Here is a 19,802-nt window from a genome sequence, read left to right as displayed (position 1 = left end):
TACCCTAGAGGTGAATTACAGGAAATTATGAGCCACAAGACATAGGTGCTGGGAAATACACTTGGGTCTTTTAGAAGAGCAGCAAGTATTCCAAAATTATTGTGTAATATATCTTAACCACATTTTCCCTCTATAACTCTAATTTTCCTCATGTTAAATGGCATTGACTGGTGCTCTTGCATCCAGCTATGTTGAAGATAAATTAGTCTCATTAAGTTTGATCATATGTGGTAATATTTATGAAATATGTGGACATTTCTGAGATTAGCTATTGCTAGTCTTCCCTGTAGCAAACTGTGTGAGCATTAAAGACACAGAATAGTGCTTGTCCAGTGTCTGATCATCTAACATGTGCTATAAAGTCTTGAACCAAGAGAGGAAAACAAAGTTTGAAAATAAGATACCAACATATAATGTCCATAATGCCAGGTTAATCCTTGGTTACATAATGTCCACAATGCCAGTTTAATATTGGTTATTTTATGCTGTACATGGAAAAAATCTATTCTAATAAAAAACCTACTCAAGATGTAAGTATGTCCTCTCTGGAATACATCTCAGGTGGCAGTGACTATGGGGAAATGATGGTCTCATAGGAGCCTCTCAGAAGCTGTCCTGCATGGCTTGTGTAATTGTAAAACAATGCCTACCAGTTTTTTCTCAGGAATGTATAAATACAAACAGAATATCAGAAACTGCTTCTCCCCCAAACAGAGTAAAGCACGAGATACTCTTCCTCCATGTGATTTTTAGCACAGAGAGTTCTCTGAAAACAAGCAACACCCAATCCAAGGAGACCACAGTTGAGGTCAAAGACAGAACTTCTATATACCCAAAGAAATGAAGAGATATCCAGGAAACCTCACATCATAGACTTTATGTTGCTCAGTAGCAACACTGCTTCCTACTTCCATTCAGGGGTCTCTCCTCTATAAGATTCAGTGCTAAGTAGTTGTCTTAGTTGAGGTTATAGTGCTGTGAAGAGACACCATAACTAAGGCAACTTATAAAGGAAGGCATTTTATTAAGGGGCTTGCTTTAAGTTTCAGAACGTTCATCCACTGTCATCATGGCAGGGAGCATGATATCACACAGGCAGGCTTGGTGGTAGAGAAGTAACTGAGATCTCTACATCCTGATGCTAAAAAAAAAAAAAAGAAAGGTAGAGAGGTAGGTGGGAGATAGCAAGGGCTTTTGAAACCTCAAAGTCTACCCCCAGAAACTCACCTCCTCCAACAAGGACATATCTACTTCTGATGTGTGCATGATCTATGTGAAAACTATTAAAATGAAGAATTAAAAACACTACTTGACATTAAAAAGCATTCTGTTTATGTACTTCGCAGAAGACAGTTTCTCAGACATAATCATCTCCAGGAAAGTGCCAACTCTACTTTCAGAGATATAAGAACCTGATTTTTCTTGTATGTTCAACACTTCTGAGTGATTATTTAACAACTTAGCTAATGAGTAAGCTCTTATTACATCATCAAAACTAAAGAGAAATTTCAACATTTGGCTGAGTCACGAGAAATATTTTCAAAGTTATTGGGCATATTGATCTCCCAGCAGGTCATTAGCCATCTAAAGCAAACTCCACCACAGGAGTTGGAAACACAGGAAATTTGCAGCTCAAATGGAAATCTCACTCATCAGGGGTCTTATTTATCTCTACTTGTCCACACCTTGATTCCTTCCAGCTTCTGGATCTACATCCCTGCTGTTTATTCCTTGGTCCTTTCTACTTTCCTAGAAAGCCTCCTAGTGCTCCCTGCAGTTAGGAAGCTAGCAGGATATCCAACCGAGAGGTTTAAGAATGCACACAACTTCATGGCCCATTTACTTAAAACCATATTTGACTGAAAGAAAATCAAAGCACAGAATCACAATTCTCTCTCTCTCTCTCCCTCTCTCTCTCTCTCTCTCTCTCCTTCTTCTTTTCTTCTTTTTTTGTATAAATAAATAATAATATATTTCCCTTTATCCAATCCATCCTCCCTGCACAAATACATTTCTTGTTTTCTAAAATCATCACATCCATGCAAAATCATACTCAGCCACTGTGTCATAGCTGTTTCTAATCACATAATATATCCACTTTCTTTTAATGTTCCAAGAAATAGAAAAATATATCACAATACTTAGGCAAGTATTGAGGCCAATTGTTGTCTTGAAAGCTAAATATAACATAAAATTATTTAATATCTTTCTGTTTACAATAATAATTAAAACATAAAATCTCTTATTAATAATATTTAAGAAGTACACAAAGGATAGGTTTGTGTCAATTTTTACTCATTTTCAACAAAGAAATTTAACATTCTTCCCTCACCTACAAGACTTACAAGTTCAACACATTAGCCACAGCAGTATCTGTAAGCACCACATAAGTGAGGAAATATTTAGCCTCAAACATCAGTCTACAAGACAACAAATGAACACAGAGTTCCAACCCAGTGCAACCAAGCTGTATTGGGGGCAATCATTGCTTGGCTGAAATCTCATCAGCAGATAACTTATGAGAAATAATGGTTCTCATGAGCTGAACTGTGCATCTCAATACTTCATATGTGTAAAATCTAATTCAGTATTCGAGAAAGATTTGAGGAAAAGGAACTTTTAAGCAGCAATCAAGTTAAAATGAAGTCTCTAAGTGAGCCCAATTCCATTATTTGCTGTATCATTATTACATGCAATCATTCACTTATTCATGTATGCAAATAATATGTATCATTATTTGCATATTTACTAAGGAAAGATATTGGAAGAAGATGACCATAAACAAGACAAGGGGACCTTGAACTAACCATCTCTATGGATATTTTGATTGGGGTCACAGTTTCCAAAGTTGAGAGGAAGTAACTGTGTATTATTTAAGCTTCTCAATCTCTGGTAGTATGTGACAGCTCCTATTACAAGCTACAAAGAAGGCAAGAGTATGTGAAGGGTAGTCTGGAAATTTTACTCTGAGATTATAAAGTGGCCAAAGTGGTCAGAAATATGGACATTTCCAGATGTATGTTGCTGGAGAGTAGAGTAAAAGCTTTATGCTAACTGGTATAGATTCCATCTTATTAGGCAGTGAGTGGGTGGTTAAAAAGAGAAAGAGTCCTTCACTGTGGACTATACTTGAGCAGAATTGTTTTACCTGTCACCCAGGGCATTTAAATTATTCTGTGATTTGTGACTTATTGCCATTCTTAACTGCAAAGGAGAAAGTCACATGCCAAATGTAGGAATAAAGCTACCTTTGCAACAGGGCCTTAATTAATTGTCAGGGAGTCTGAAAGGGTGTTAGAATAGATTGATCATAACAGATGGAGACAAGTGGCTTTTAGAGGGGAACATCTGGAATTGTCTATTCTTCTTCTCCATGCTTGCAAATTCAAAGCTGAATTAATACAGCTTATCATCAGAAGCAATCAGCAACCACGTGAGTGAAGCATTCTACTCTGTGTAAGAATGGAGTCATTAACTAAGAGAAGTCATGCTCTTAACTCTATGGCATGGATGACTGGATAGGTTAATAGAGCTCAGTTGTGATGAACAGTACTTGCTACTTCTGATTTTTCATTTTGCAAAGCAAGTTTTGTTTACCATGAGGAAGATATCTACACCAAACCATATTAAACCATAAATATTTAAATAGTGATATGCAGTTGCTGGAATTTTATTCTTTGCTGTAACTATTTTTAGGGCTCTTTTGGTTTTTTTTGGCTCTTTTGGGGGACCGGCTACTCAGCACCCAAATAATTCGCACAAAGAGTCTTATTGTTTCTTATAAATGCTTGGCCATAGTTTGGCTTGTTACTGCCCAACTTTTTCTTCAGGTGAATTTTCTCATCTACCTTTTGCCTCTGGGCCTTTTCCTTTTCTTACTGCTGTGTATCTTAATTTCACTCTACTCTGTGGCTGGCTGGGTAGTTGGGTGGCTGGCCCCTAATTTCTTCCTCCCCTTGTTCTATCTTGCTCCTTTCTCTTCCCAGATTTCTCTTTGTATTTACACTCTCTGTCTGCGAGCACCACCTATCCTTTAGCTTGCCTTACTGTTGAAATTCAGTCCCTTATTAGACCATCAGATATTTTAGACAGGCAAAGAATCACAGCATCACAGAGGTATACAAATGCAGAATAAACAAAAGCAACACATCTTTGCATCGTTAAACAGATGTTTTACAGTATAAGCAAAAGTAACACACCTTAAAATAATTTTCCACAACAGTGACAGCTCTTGATTATAGATGCATACTGCTTTGATTCAGATCCTATCTCCATTACATTTTGGTTACATAATCTATGCAATGTCAAAGGCATCTCTCTGCCTCGGTTTACTATTATTAAAATAATTCAAGAAAAATGACCACAACTACAAACATGATGGCATCTCCATACTCTACAATGTATTTTTAAACTACTATATCATTTAATCCTCAAAATAAACTTGCTATCATGAAACTGAGGAAAAAATCAACAAATAGGCCAACTCACCAAGGTACCAGGTTATCAAACTGAAAACAAAGTCAGGCAACTTTTTGGCACTCCATGCTTTCTAATACTCTGATAGCTCAATGCAGTTCACTTTTTCTATTATTATTGTTGTTATCAGTTCTTTTGTAGGAACATACTACTGGTCAACCAAAATGACACCTCTTAATACTGGTACACCTCACTCTGGGTCTTAAGCAGGTTGTTTCTTTAACCCTGAACTAAATATTTGCTCTCATCTTTCTTGCCAACATGATGATTGCCATATTCCTCTCACAGTCCTCCAATTCTCTTCAGAATTAAATCCAACTGTTGATGTGTACCGGATTCTGGTATGTGACCAGAGTGACTCTTGCACAGAACTTTGGTCTTCATTATCTCCAAATTCATTTTATCTCCTCACCCAGGTATCTTCAAATAGGCTCCGGTCACTATTTTTGCAACTACATCTTCTCTGTTGATTGACACTGCAGGGTGTTCTCAGAACATATATCTTCTTTTCTTCCAGATAACTTAAGGAAGCCTAGGATTTATAAATGGGAGGAGAGTATATGATTGACAAGATGAACTATAGGGTGGACAGTACTTATTTTGAACTCCCAATATTAGTATGTATGAACTGTGTTTCTTCAGATGATGTGGGTAACTTCTGTAGTACTTAGATAAATTCTTTTTTTTTACCATGCAGGTGACATTAGCTCTTCCTTTACAGAGTTGTCTTAGAGATTATAGAAGGAGAGATGGCTAAGTGTTTGAGAGCACTGAATACTCTCCCAGCAGACCTGGGTTCAATTCCAAGCACCCACCTGGAATCTCACAACTGTCTGTAATTCCAGTTGCAGGGGACCAAACATCCATGGCAAAACACTAACACACATAATAAAAATATTAATAAGGAATGCATGTGCAGATCTTAACACATGTTGCAGAATATATTACTTTTCATTGTTGCTTTATCAATTATATGTTAATCTGTTATTATTACCTTCACTTTAATTTTCCATGTCATTATATCCTATAGTGTAAGACATATTAGATACACTAGCAAAAAAACAACAAAGAACACATGATCATATTTTCTTCCCTAAACTTCCAAAGCTTTGTCTTAACTTTTATTTTGTAGGGGATGGCATATGTTTGACTTTTGTGGAGGTCAGAGAACAACTTGTGAGACTTAGTCCTCTCCTTCCTACATGTGGATCCTGAGGTTTAACTCAGCTTATCTGGCAAGTTCCTTTCCATGTTGAGGCATCTCACCAGACCATAGTTCTTAAAATGGGTTTTATGAATTGGCACCTCACTCTCCATTTAACCTCCAACCATCTGCTTTCAGCCTCACACTTTGTACTTCATCAGTGATAAATTACTTTTTCTCAAGCCTTTGTCTTTATACAGCACAACACGTGTTCCTGAAAACACCATTCACCATTTTTTTCCAAATAAAAACTCTGATTACAACTTTTGAGATAAGTACCTCATAAGTCCCTCTCTTTATGCTCTTCATCCTCATCATCTTCCACTCAGGAAAAGCAGATTCTTTAAAAAGCTATAGCCTTCAAAACACATGTAGCCACCATTACCTTTGCAAAGCATTATCTTTTGTTCCTGAACACCTTTGAAGCATCTGAAGAGTAACAATTCGTTTACTAAAGTAAAATTCCCAAGAAAGCTAATTTATAAAGGAAGGCTCCATTAAGTTTAGAATTTCAGAGTTTCTAAATCCAAGGCTATTTGGTCCCTTTAGTTTGACATCCAGGGCAGATGGTGGATGATGTCTTATCAAGGCAGAATGACATGTAGAAGAAAATTGATGCAGAATCAGGGTGAGAGAATAGAAAACAACACATAAAATCCCCATGGGACCTCAAAGGGAACCTGGACAACTGCCAAATGTCATATGCAAATTTCCCTCAAGAAGCACACCTCCAGTTTCTTAGGAACTTTCCACTGAGGTTCACTTCTCAAAAGTTATAGCTAGCTGGGCGTTGGTGGCACACACCTTTAATCCCAGCACTCGGGAGGCAGAGGCAGGTGTATCTCTGTGAGTTCGAGACCTGCCTGGACTACCAAGTGAGTTCCAAGATAGCCTCCAAAGCCACAGAGAAACCCTGTCTCGAAAAACCAAAAAAAAAAAAAAAAAAGGTATAGCACTTCCCCAAAACACCATGCCTAGGACAGGCACCAGTAAGGGCTATATCATCATCCCAACCACAACAGATTGCATCATGTATGGTGATCTCCAGAAAGATCATTAAGAATTAACTCAAAGTCCAAGAGTTTGTCAGTTCAATCACTCCTACACACAAACTTTATCCTCCACTCACAATTCATCATTACCAACAGTGGTATTTTGCTCCTTCTCTGTTGAAAAGTTGATTTTATTTTGCAGTTAGTTCATGGTCCAGGTCAGGGCAGAGAGGAATGTTATTTCCTTAACTCCTCTCAAACAAATCTGATCTGTGAGTTGTGGACCTTGAAATAGGAAAAAGGTACAAAATTTTAGAGAATAAATTTTTCATGGAATGACATTGTTATTAATGTGGTGTGAATAGATACCTGTCTTCCTAAGTATAGGTCATGCTGATATTATTTTTTGGTAATCTTGGAGATGTGTAGCCTGAATTGTACAGCACAGCTGAGTTTTCAGTTGCTGTTAGTTTCATGAACATGTGGATTATGGTATGCTTATGATACAGCTAAGAGTTAATAGTAAAGACGATTATAGATCTATGGCATTTTCAGAGAAAAATGCCTGACAAAATGTGCAGTGGTTTCTGGAATTCCAACTATGTGTAGGCTCCTGGCATCCAGGTTGCAGCACCCCAGCTTTGGTCGATGCTGTCGTCTTGCAATCCACATTAGGAATCATCTCAGTAGGCAATGACTTCAGAGAGTACATTAAAAAGAGCCAAAAGAGATAGGACTATGACTATATGAAGATAGCACCATGATAGATGCTTTAGCATCTCTGGCTCAGGGTCATATAGTCTAAAGGGACAGAAATATGAATATGGTAAGGAACACAAGGAAGCTGTTTTTGTTTGAACCAGTCCATGGAAGAGGCTGGATCTAAAGCTCCTAATTCATTATGAGTGCAGTCAAGGAAGGAATACTCATAACTGCAGCCAGCACTGTTTTTTATTTTTTCCAACATGGTCAAGCCTACCCTTTCATTATCAATACTGTCTGCTGTGATTCTATATTGCTATCCCTTGGGGTATTCTGAGGAGGGGAAACTCTCCAGAATCCTTAAATACTTTTAAAATTATTTTTTTAATTCTAAGGGTAAATTTCAGAAGAACTTGATTGCCTCCAGAATAAAAAAACAGTTTCCTAAGAAAGTAGTGTACACTCCAGGGGTCTTGGGAGAATAGTCACTCAATTATATCCTTAGTCAGTATTCTGCTTCTAAGACTTTGATGCCACAGAGCAGGGAAAGCAGAACTATGTTCTGGTCCAAGTGAGGGGATCTAATTTTGTGATGGTCTTCTTGCTACCAGAGTCCAGAAGTAGAGGTACAGGCAGCATCTAGGTCAAAGTGGCTTTTCTGGTTTGTTCTAATACATTACTTTATGTGCATTGGTATTTTGCCAGAATGTGTGTCTGCATTCCCTGTATTCCCTGTATTTCCTGGAGCTAATGGATTTCACAAAAGGTATCAGAGTCAGAGATGCTTGGGATCTACCATAAGGGTGTTGGGAAAGGAACCTGTATCCAATAGAAGAATATCTTAACTACAGAGCCATCTCTTGAGTCCCCAAAATGGCTTTTATAGCAAATCAGCTCCCTAGATAACCCATTAGGCCATTATTTAATTAATTGCATGAATCAGTTGATCTACCCATAATGACAAAGACCTAATAATTGCTAGTTAAAATCCAGCCTTCTTGCACTTCTTAAGAAATAATTTGTGTCTTTCTTTGTTTCCTCCCAACTTCCACAGACTCTTTCTACCTTGATATTCTGTCACACCATGGACAGAGAATTGGTGAATGCAAGAATTGTGGACAAAGAAGCTTCAAGAATACACATATTTTCCCTCAAAGGAAATAATAGAGCACTTATGGTAAAAACAAATATAAGGTCTACCAAGATACAATTCAGGTTGCTCCAAATTTCATGTTCAACATGGTAGCAATTTTATAATTGCCTAGTATAATATAACAATGAAAGTCATCAGTCAATACTTGTCAAAGGCATTGGTGGAAACATCAGTTAAATCACTTATAGCCAAGGGAAATCATACTATAGACCTCAGATGCTATCTGATGATGTCAGCATCTTAGCTGGTGCTTAATAGAAGCTTTTTACTTAATACTTACAAGTTATTTATTTAATACTCACAATGTTGTTAGAGTAGATATAAAAGTGGGCACTAAGTAGCTAACAATAGTACTAAAAGTAACCCAAAAATATTTGACACTGGATTTGCAACATTTTTACTTCATCACATCATTGATAGCCAATCAGCTAATCAGTCGGTCAGCCTTTGTAGTTATAGAAGCTTTCTGGAAAATATCACTCAAAATAGAAATTTGGAACCAGCAAACAAAGCAAACCCTTCCTTTTCAGTTCTGTCACTTACCTTGTATTGTGATGGGAAATTTGAGTAGTGCATTTCGACTGAATTCCAACCAGAGTTTGAACCCACAGCACCCATGTGTGAAAACAATGCATGCCATGAACATAGTGGAACAGACATCCTTATTGTATGAATGGGCATCTTTTGGGTATATGCCTAGGAATGGAATTGCTGGATATTGTGGTAGGCTGAGTCTCATTTTCCTGAGGAACCTCCATATTGATTTCCATAGTGACTGTACAAGTTGGCACTGCCACCAGCAGTGGAGGAGTGTTCCTCTTTCTCCACATCCTCTCCAGCACAAACTGTCATTGGTGTTTTTGATTTTAGAAGTGGATAGATCCTGGAAGCAACCTAGATGCCCCACAACTGAAGTGTGGATAGATAAAATGTGGTACATTTACACAATGGAGTACTAATCAGTGGAAAAAAAAACATGGAATCTTGAAATTTGCAGGCAAATGGATGGCACTAGAGGAAACCTTCCTGAATGAGGTAACCCAGACACAAAAAGACAAACACGGTATGTACTCACTCATATATGGATTTTAGGTACGGATCAGGGGAGTGTCAGCCAACATTCCTAGTGCCAATGAGTCTGGGAAACAGGGAGGTTCCCAAGAGAGACTTATGATACCACAGAGAAGTGGAATGAGCCAAGATCTCCTGAGCAGATTTGGAACATCAGGGGAGGGAAGAGGGAACCAGGAAAAAAAGAGGGGGGAAGAAGATGAGGGGAGAAGGCATGGGGGAGCAGGAAGATTGAGTTGAGGGAAGAATAGAGGAGAGCAGGATGAGAGATACCATAATACATGGAGTCATTATAGGCTTTAGGAGAGAGCTGGCACTAGTGAGATCTCCAGAGATCTACAACGATAACACTAACTGGCAAACTAAGCAATAGTGGAGAGACTACATTAAATGCTCCCCCTTGATGGTAAGGTTGATGACTACCTTATATGCCATCCTAGAACCTTCATCCAGTGACTGGTGGAAGCAGAGACAAATACTCACAGCTAAACACTGAGCTGAAGTCCTGGAACCTAATGACATAGATGAAGGAGTGATGAGCAATGGGGTCAAGACTATGATGGTGGAACCCACAAAGACAGCTGACTGGATAAGGGGGAGCTCTTGAATCCCAGACTGATGGTTGAGAGGCCAACAGGGGACTGATCCAGACTCCATGAATGTAGTGCCAGTGAGGAAGGCACAGAAATCACTGGGGCCTTGGGTAGTAGATCAGTGTTTACCATGGTGTATGAATGATCTTTGGGTGCCTATTCCAAATAGAGGGATGCTCTCAGCCTGTACACATGGTGAAGGCCCTAGTCCTGCCCTGGATGAAATGACAGACTTTGGGGATTCCCGCAAGGAGGGACTCACCCTCCCTACAGAATGATGTGGGGATGGGGTAGGGAGTTATGGGACTGGTGGAGAGACAAGGGAGGAGGGGTGAGAGAGGGAGCTGGGATTGACATGTGAAGCATTCGTGTTTCTAATTTAAATAAAAACATACATTGAAAAAATAAGAAAACAGTGCATGCCCCAATTTGCCCTGACAGACAGTATTTATAGGGAATTTATAGCGATGCAATGAAGAGTGATAAAATTAACCTCTCACAGTGACATTTTCGAACTGACTTTAATTGTGTCTTAGATATCAAATTTTGGCAAACTGACAGATCTACAGAATGGCCCCAGAAAAGACAGCTAGTTTCTTTTAGCAAAATACTAAGTTTCTGCAAATAGTTGTAACAGGAATAATAGCTGCTGAAATGGTGATGTTTTAAAAATACATTAATGTGTATATTCTTGTGTTTATATCAGTGTGAGTGCAGGTGTCCACAGAAGGCAGAAGATGATGTCAAATAGCCTGATCTCAGATTATAGGTATCCGTGAGCTACCCAATGTGGGTGCTGGGGATATAACTTTTCTGTTCTAAACTGCTGAGCCAGTTCTCCAGTCCAGAAACAACGTTTTTAAAGAGTTATTTAAAAATAGTTCTTTCTATCGATTTGTAACTTACTTTCTGTTTCTACCAGGCAACACTGCCAGAGAGGGTGATGTGTTTAATAACTTGGCTGATCCCAAATGTTTGTAACTATAACATTAAAAGTTCTACAGATATATGTGTTATTCATCTTCATAAATAGAATTTAATTTATAATATGCCAATTTTCATAGGGCATTTTATTCACATACACACACACACATAATCCTACATTCCACTCTTTCCCACAGAGTTTAAATGTCCATTAGTCTATACAGAATGTTTGTTGCTTAATTTTCAACATTTGGTGAATACTTGATGTCTGATATCTGTGCAAAACTAAGCAGTTATTTCATTAAATATTTAAAACTATAAAATAGGTACAGTTGTTATCTTCCATTTATAGAAAGGTGAAAGCCTTAAGAGATGTTGTGCCTCATCCGTGGCCACACAGCTACCAGGCAGTTCACTTAGAAACTCTGTTTTCTCATAAAAAGATATCCTGTCTTTTTAATGATGTTTCCCTTTGTAAAATTGAGAACAGTATAAGTTTGCTTAACACGCAGTCCTTATTTACTACTTGTAAAGTTTCTGAAGAATTTGGGTGTGGTAAATAAAATCTTCTTAGCCACTAAACAAATTGTTCTTTCTCATTCTTTGAATTCAATGCCAATATCTTCCATGAATCCTTTGAATGGTAAGATGGTGAGAAGCACCACACATTGTTGATCAACACAAATTCTAAAGTCATGGAGGAAGAAATAGATCATATCTGAGAAGGAAGACCCAATCTTCAGAAGCTAAGTGAATAAAACAATATCTTCAAAAATAAGTTGGTTGTCCTTCTTGCTGAGATGGCATGGGCCTCAGGTTTTTCCAACTTCAACTTGCAAGCATAAGAAATCTTGATTTGGGCCTTTTTGCCACTGAACCCCACAGAGGGACCTGCAGGCAGAAAAAGCAGCCAGCATCATTGGCCTCCATTACAGGATTGCACCTCCACTCCACTTGCTGGTAGAAAGTGAGTCCCTGGGACTCTTCGAGCCCATCTCCCACTCTTCTAGTCCCTAGACCCACAGCCACCAGGACCTTTCTGCCACTGAAATCCCAAAAGGAACCTGGAGGCAGAAAAATAGCAGCCAGCACCATTGGCCACTATCCTGGTATTGCCCCTTTACCCTCTGGGGAGAGAGAGAGAGAGAGAGAGAGAGAGAGAGAGAGAGAGAGAGAGAGAGAGAGAGGATGGGATAGAGTGATAGAGTCTTGAACACATACCCACCAGGAGAGGGAGAGATCCCCTTCATACCCACTGGAAGAAGAGATGGCAAGACAACAGTATAAGAACATATCCAATGACAAAGATTTATATGACACCACTAGAATCTAGGCACTCTATACCAGCAAGACATGAACATCCTAACACAGATGAAGCAGAAGGGAATGACCTTAAAACAACCTCATGAAAATGATAGAGGCCCTCAAAGAGGACATAAGAAAATTATCTAAAGAAATGGAAGAATAAATGAACCAAAACATGTAAGAAATCAACAAATCTCTTAAAGAAACCAAGGAAAGTCAATACAAAACAATAAAAAAGATGAAGGAAACAATTAAAACAGTTCAACACCTTAAAACTGCAAGAGAGACAATAAAGAAAACACAAATTGAGGGAATGTTGGAAATAGAAATGATGAATAAATGATCACATGCAAGAATAACAAACAGAATACAAGAGATGGAAGACAGAATCTCAGGTGCTGAAGGTAAATTAGAGGAAATAGATTCATTGACCAAAGAAAATCTTAAATCCAATAAGTCCTTAACACAAAATATCCAGGAAATATGGGACACCATGAAAAGACCAAACCTAAGAACAATAGGTATAGAAAAAGGCGAAGAAGCCCACCTCAAAGGTGCAGACAACATATTCAACAAAATCATAGAAGAAAACTTTCCCAACCTGAAGAAGGACATGCCTATGACAGCACAAGAAACTTACCAAAAATCAAATAGACTGGACCAAAAAAAAGTGCCCTTTCCACATAAAATCAAAACACCAAACATACATAATAAACAAAGAATATTAAGAGCAACAAAGGAAAAAGGCCAAATAACATATAAAGGCAGACTTATGAGAATTGTACCTGACTTATCCATGGAAACTCTTAAAGCCAGAAATTCTTGGATTGATGTCCTACAAACACTAAGAGATCACAGATTCCAGGCCAGACTACTTTACCCAGCATAACTGTCAATCACTTTAGATGGATAAAAACAAGATATTCCATGACAAAAAAAAAGATTTACACAAAACATATCCACAAATCCAGCCCTACAGAAAGTTCTGGAAGGAGAACTCTAACCCAAGGATGTTAACTACACTCACAATAACGTAGGCAATAGATAATCTCACTTTACCAAAAGCCAGAAACAGGGGGGAAACTCACAAACAATGCCATCACCAAAATCAAATCCAAAACAAACAAGAATCAGCAATCCATGGGCATTAAAATCCCACAATATCAATGATCTTAAATCACCTATAAAACGACACAGACTAACAGAATAGATACGATGACAGAACCCATCCTTCTGCTAAGTACAAAAAACACACCTCAACTTAAAAGAGAGACATTACCTCAGAGTTAAGGGTTGGGAAAATGTTTTCTAACAAGATAGACCTGGGAAGCAAGAGGGTGTAACTATCCTAATATCTAAAAAGTAGACTTCAAGCTAAAAATAAGCTAAAGAGATGAAGAAGAACATTTCATATTCATCACAGGAAAAAATCCATGAGAATGAAGTATCAATTCTGAACATCTACTCCCAAAATACAAAGGCGCTCACATTTGCAAAAGAAACATTACTAAAATTCAAATCATACTTTAAACCCCTAACACTTATAGTGGGAGACTTCAACACCCCACTCGCAACACTGGTCAGAACCACCAGAGAGAAACTTAACAAAGAAACAAGGAAATAACAGAAGTTATGACCCAATTGGGTTTAACAGACATCTATAGAGCACTCCATCCAAATACAAAACAATACACTTTCTTCTCAGCATCACATGGAACCTTCTCTAAAATCCACCACATACTTGGCAATCAAACTAACCTCAACAGATACAAAAAAATTAGAATAACCCCCTATATCTTATCGGACCACCATGGCTTATAATTAGAATGCAACAACAACACAAATTGCAGTAACCCAACATGGAAATTGAACAATGCTTAATTGCATCACTCCTGGGTAAAGGAAGAAATAAAGAAAGATATCAAAGACTTCCTAGAATTCAATGAAAATGAAGGCACAACATACCCAAAACTATGGGACACTCTGAAAGCAGTTCTAAGAGGAAAGTTCAGAATACTAAGGGCCCATATGAAGAAACTAGCAAATAGCCATACTAGAGAATTAACAAAACACCTGAAAGCTCTAGAACAACAAAAAAAGCAAACTCACCCAGGAGGAGCAGACACCAGGAAATAATCAAATTGAGAGCTGAAATCAATAAAGTAGAATTAAAGAAAACAATACAAAAAATCAATGAAACAGAGAGTTGGTTCTTTGAGAAAAATCAACAAGATAGACAAACCTTTATTGAACCTAACCAAATTGAAGAGAGAGAACATGCTAAGTAACAAAATCAGAAATTAAAAGTGGGATATAACAATAGACACTGGGGAAATCTAGACAATCATCAGGTCATTCTTTGAAAACATGTACTCCACAAAATTGGAAAATGTAAAGGAAATGAATGATTTTTCTAGATAGATACCACTTACCAAAATTAAAACAAGAACAGACAAACAATTTAAATAGACTTAAAACTCCTAAATAAATAGAAACAGTCATTAAAAGTTTTCCAACCAAAAGGGACTTCCTTTTGGTTTCAGTGCAAAATTCTACCAGAAATTCAAAGAAGAAGTAATACCAATTCTCTTCTAATTGTTCCACACAATAGAAGCAGAAGTATCATTGTCAAACTCTTTTGACAAGACTACAATTACTTTAGTACCCAAACCACACAAGATACAACTAACATAGGCAACTACAGAGTAATCTCCCTAATGATTATTGATGCAAAAATAGTTAATAAAATACTAGCAAATAAAATCCAAACACACATCAGAAAAATCACATACCATGAACAAGTAGGCTTCATCCCAGGTATGCAGGGATGGTTAAATATGTGAAAATCCATCAATGTAATCCACCATATAAACAATTTCAAAAAGAAAAAAAACATGATCATCTCACTAGATGTTGAAGAAGCCTTTTAAATATCCAACACTCCTTCATGACAAAGGTCTTGGAGAGATCATGGATAACAGAAATATATCTAGACATAATAAAGGCAATATAGAGGAAACTGACAGCCAACACCAAGCTAGATGGAGAGAAACTCATTGGTATTCCTCTAAAATCAAGAACAAGACAAGGGTGTCCACTGTCTCCATATCTCTTCAATATTATGCTTGAAGTTCTTGATAGAGCAATAAGACAACTAAAGGAGATCAAGGGGATACAAATTGGAAAGGAAGAAGCAAACTTTTAACTATTTGCAGATGATATATAGTCTACATAAGTGACCTGAAATATTATACAAGCTAACTCCTACAGCTGATAAACATCTTCAGCAAAGTTGCAGGATATAAGATTAACTCCAAAAATTCAGCAGCTCTGCTATATATATAGACAATAAAGGGGCTGAGAAAAAAAATCAGAGAAATATCACCCTTTACAATAGCCACAAACAACATAAAATATCTTGGGGTATCTCTAACCAAACCAGTGAAAGACCTACATGACAAGAACTTTGAGTCTTTAAAGCAAGAAGTTAAAGTAGATAAAAGAAAATGGAAAGATTTCCCATGCTCTTGAATAGGTAGGATCAACATAGTAAACACAGCAATCTTACCAAAAGCAATCTACAGTTTCAATGCAATACATAACAAAATCCCAGTACAATTTTTCACAAACCTCGAAAGGACAATTCACAACTATATATGGAAAAACAAAAGACTCAGGATAGCCCAAAAACCCTGTAGAATAAAGGAACTTCCGGAGGCATCACCATCCCTGACTTCAAGCTCTATTATAGAGCTTTAGTCCTGAAAACAGCTTGGTACTGGCACAACAATAGACAGGGAGACCAATGGAATCAAATTGAAAACCCTGATATTAACCCACACACCTATGAACACTTGATTTTTGACAAAGAAGCTAAAATTATTCAATGGAAAAAAGAAAGCGTCTTCAACAAATGGTGCTGGCATAACTGGATGCTGGCATGTAGAAGTCTCCAGGTAGATCCATATCTATCTCCACGCTCAAAACTTCATTCCAAATGGATCAAAGACCTCAACATAAATCCAGCTACACTGAACCTCTTAGTAGAGAGAGTGGGGAATACTCTTGAACAAACTGGTACAGGAGACTGTTTCCTGAACATAACAACACTAGCACAGACAATGAGATCGACAATAAATGAGAAGCTTCTATAAAGCAAAGGACACAGTCAACAAGAAAAAATGGCAGCCCACAGAATAAGAAAAGATATTCACTAACCCCACATCTGAAAGAGGACTGATCTCAAAAATGTACAAATAAGAAGCTAGGTTCCAAAACACCAAAATATCCTATTTAAAAGTGATGTACAGAGCCAAATAGAGAATTCTCAATAATAGAGTCTAAAATGGCAGATAGCCATCAGGGAAATGTAAATCAAAACAGGTCTGAGAAACCATCACTCCTGTCAGAATGCTGAAAATCAAAAACACCAATGACAGTTTATGCGGGAGAGGATATGGAGAAAGGGGAATACCCCTTCACTGCTACTGGGAGTGCCTACTTATATAGCCACTTTGGAGATCAGTATGGAGATTCCTCTGAAAAATGGAAATCAGTCTACCACAAGATCCGGCACTTCTGCTTTTATGCATATACCCCAAAAGGACACATTCATACAATAAGGACATCTGTTCAACTATGTTCATAACAGCATTATTTGTAAGAGTCAGAACATGGAAGCAACCTAGATGCCCCTCAATTGAAGAATGGATAGAGAAAATATGGTACATTTACACAATGGAGTACTACTCAGCGGAAAAAACAAACAAACAAACCAGCAAACAAAAGAACAATGAAATCCTGAAATTCGCAGGTAGATGAATGGCACTAGAAATAAACATCCTGAGTGAGGTAACCTAGTCACAAAAAGAGAAACCTGGTATGCAATCACTCATAATTGGATTTTAGACGGAGCAGGTGATTGCCAGCCTACAATCCACACGACCAGATAATCTGGAAAATAGGGAAGACCCTAAGAGAGATATGCATGTTACCCTGGAGAAGGGAAACGGGATGGGATCTCCTGAGAGCAATGGGAACATGGTGGGAGAGAAGGAGAGAAGGAACTGGGAGAAAGTGAAGGGGAGAAGAAGAGGGGAGAGAAGGACATGGGGGAGCAGGAAGGTTGAGTCACGGGAAGAATAGAGGACAGCAGGATGAGAGTTATCATAATAGAGGGAGCCATTATAGGTTTGAGGAGAGATCTGGTACTAGGGAGATTTTCAAAGAACTACAAGGATGATACCAACTGGCATCAAGGCTACCTTAAATGCCCTTCCCTGATAATGAGATTGATGACTACCTTATATGCCATCCTAGAGCCTTCATCCAGTGGCTGATGGAAACAGAGGCAGACACATACAGTTAAACACTGAGCTGAACTTCTGAAACCCAGTTGCAGAGAGGGAGGAGTGATGAGCAAAGGAGTCAAGACCCAGTTGGTGAAACCCACAGAGGAAGCTGACCTGAACAATGGGGAGCTCATAAGCCCCAGACTGGTGACTGAGAGGCCAGCATGGGACTGATGCAGATCCCCTGAATGTGGGTGTCAGTGAGGAGGCCTCGGTAATCTATGGGGCCTCAGGTAGTGGGTCAGTATTTATTCCTGGCGTACAAATGGACTTTGGGTGCCCATTCTATGTGGAGGGATACTCTCTCATCCAGGACTCATGGGGGAGGACCTAGACCCTGCCCAGGATGATATGACAGACTTTGAAGATCCACCATGGAAGGCCTTACCCTCCCTCAGGAGTGTAGTGGGGTTGGGGTGGGGGCTTCAGGGGTTTGGTGGGGACAGGCAGGAGGGGAAGGAGAGGAACATGTGAAGCAAGCTTGCTTCTAATTTTAATTTAAGGAAAGAAATCTTGATTGGTATTATAGCTCCATAGATATTTAATATATTTGAATTTCAATTTGGAAAATAATTTATCTTTTTTAGTATTTTTCTAGTAACATAGTGGTGTCAAATGATATAAATTCAAATAGGGGCTATTTAATTAGTGTCGTTTTGTTATTGGCATGTAATTTTGTCACCACTGAAACTCAAACAGGTCCCATGATGTTGTATGTCCGGCAATGTTATTGAGAGCAAAATGGTGCTTGTTAGATCAAACAGTGATTTAGGTTTTAGCTTTGGGACTGTTTTAACTAAGAAATTTCTTGAACCTATTTGAGTCTTCTGAGTGGTTGCTTGTTCAAGTCTGCTCATTTCTCTTTCCTAAGGCTGCTTCAAGGAGTGTGTTAGCCTGGAGAGGAATAGCAGACACCTAGGAAGAGGAAATGGCTTGTTAAACTTCATCTCCGATGAGCGTGTAAGGAAGGATGATGCTAAAAGAACACAATATGGATTAACGAAAGAAAACAGGAAGGGATTATCTCTGTTTTCTTTTCAACTGATATTATTCTGTTATATAACTTTTCCAATCACGAAGGAATCTTATAGCTTATTGGCAGGCAAGTGGTAAGTGGTATGCACTAGACTAAAAACTTGTTATTTAGAGAAATCTGAATTCCTTGTCTTTTTGCCCTCACATTGTATACTTTCTGGAGACAGTGCCTTGTGTGGATGGAAAAGCATCTTTCTAATCTCTTTAGGTGTCTGAATTGTGAGTCAGGGTAAAAAACAGAGAATATTCCTTCTTGATGAATGCAGCACGTCCCTCAAACACACGTTATAATCAATAAAGAAATATTACCTTGTATGTAATGAAGCTGGGGTTTTTTTGAGTTACTTCTTCAAATATGCACAAATAGAAAGTCAAGGGAATTTTTCCAACTTGCAGATAAAAAGAAAATGATATAAAATGACTTGTCTCACAATCTGGAATAGACATACCAATCTATGGGACAATATAGAAGACAATAGAGTATAAGTAGAAGGCATTTTGAGGTTTGTGGTCATTTAGAATGTTCTGTCCACCTGGAAATAGATCCAAGTCAACATCAAATGTTTTCTGCACCAGAGTCACTTGAGACAAGAGTGGAAATGGCGATAAATTGGCTCATATTGTATGCATGTCATCTCAGGCTTTCATTTTGTGAGAAATAAAATCTCAGGTGTATTGGTATTTACTATTCTTGTATGTATTTCCCTTTTGGTCAAGTCCTAAGGAGGCTTACACCAGTCACCACTGGGTCTTTTATGATATAATATGCAGTGGAACCTATTAAAAATGTCTGGTGCAAACAACTGAGAATACATTAGTCACTTTTATCAATCAAAGCTTTTTGGTGTTTCTCTAAATTGAAACTCTCTTGGAACAGCAACAATCTCTACCTTTGAACATAGCAAACTACGGGTGACAGAGCTCTCTCACAATGTCAACTAGTCTGGATGTTACAAAGAAAAACAGAGCTTTTATCTTCCTTAGAAGTAATTCTCC

Source organism: Mesocricetus auratus, unplaced genomic scaffold, assembly GCF_017639785.1.
Source record: "Mesocricetus auratus isolate SY011 unplaced genomic scaffold, BCM_Maur_2.0 Super-Scaffold_100006, whole genome shotgun sequence".
NCBI lineage: Eukaryota > Metazoa > Chordata > Mammalia > Rodentia > Cricetidae > Mesocricetus > Mesocricetus auratus.
The sequence above is the reverse complement of the archived record's forward strand: the minus strand, read 5'-3'. Positions refer to the sequence as shown.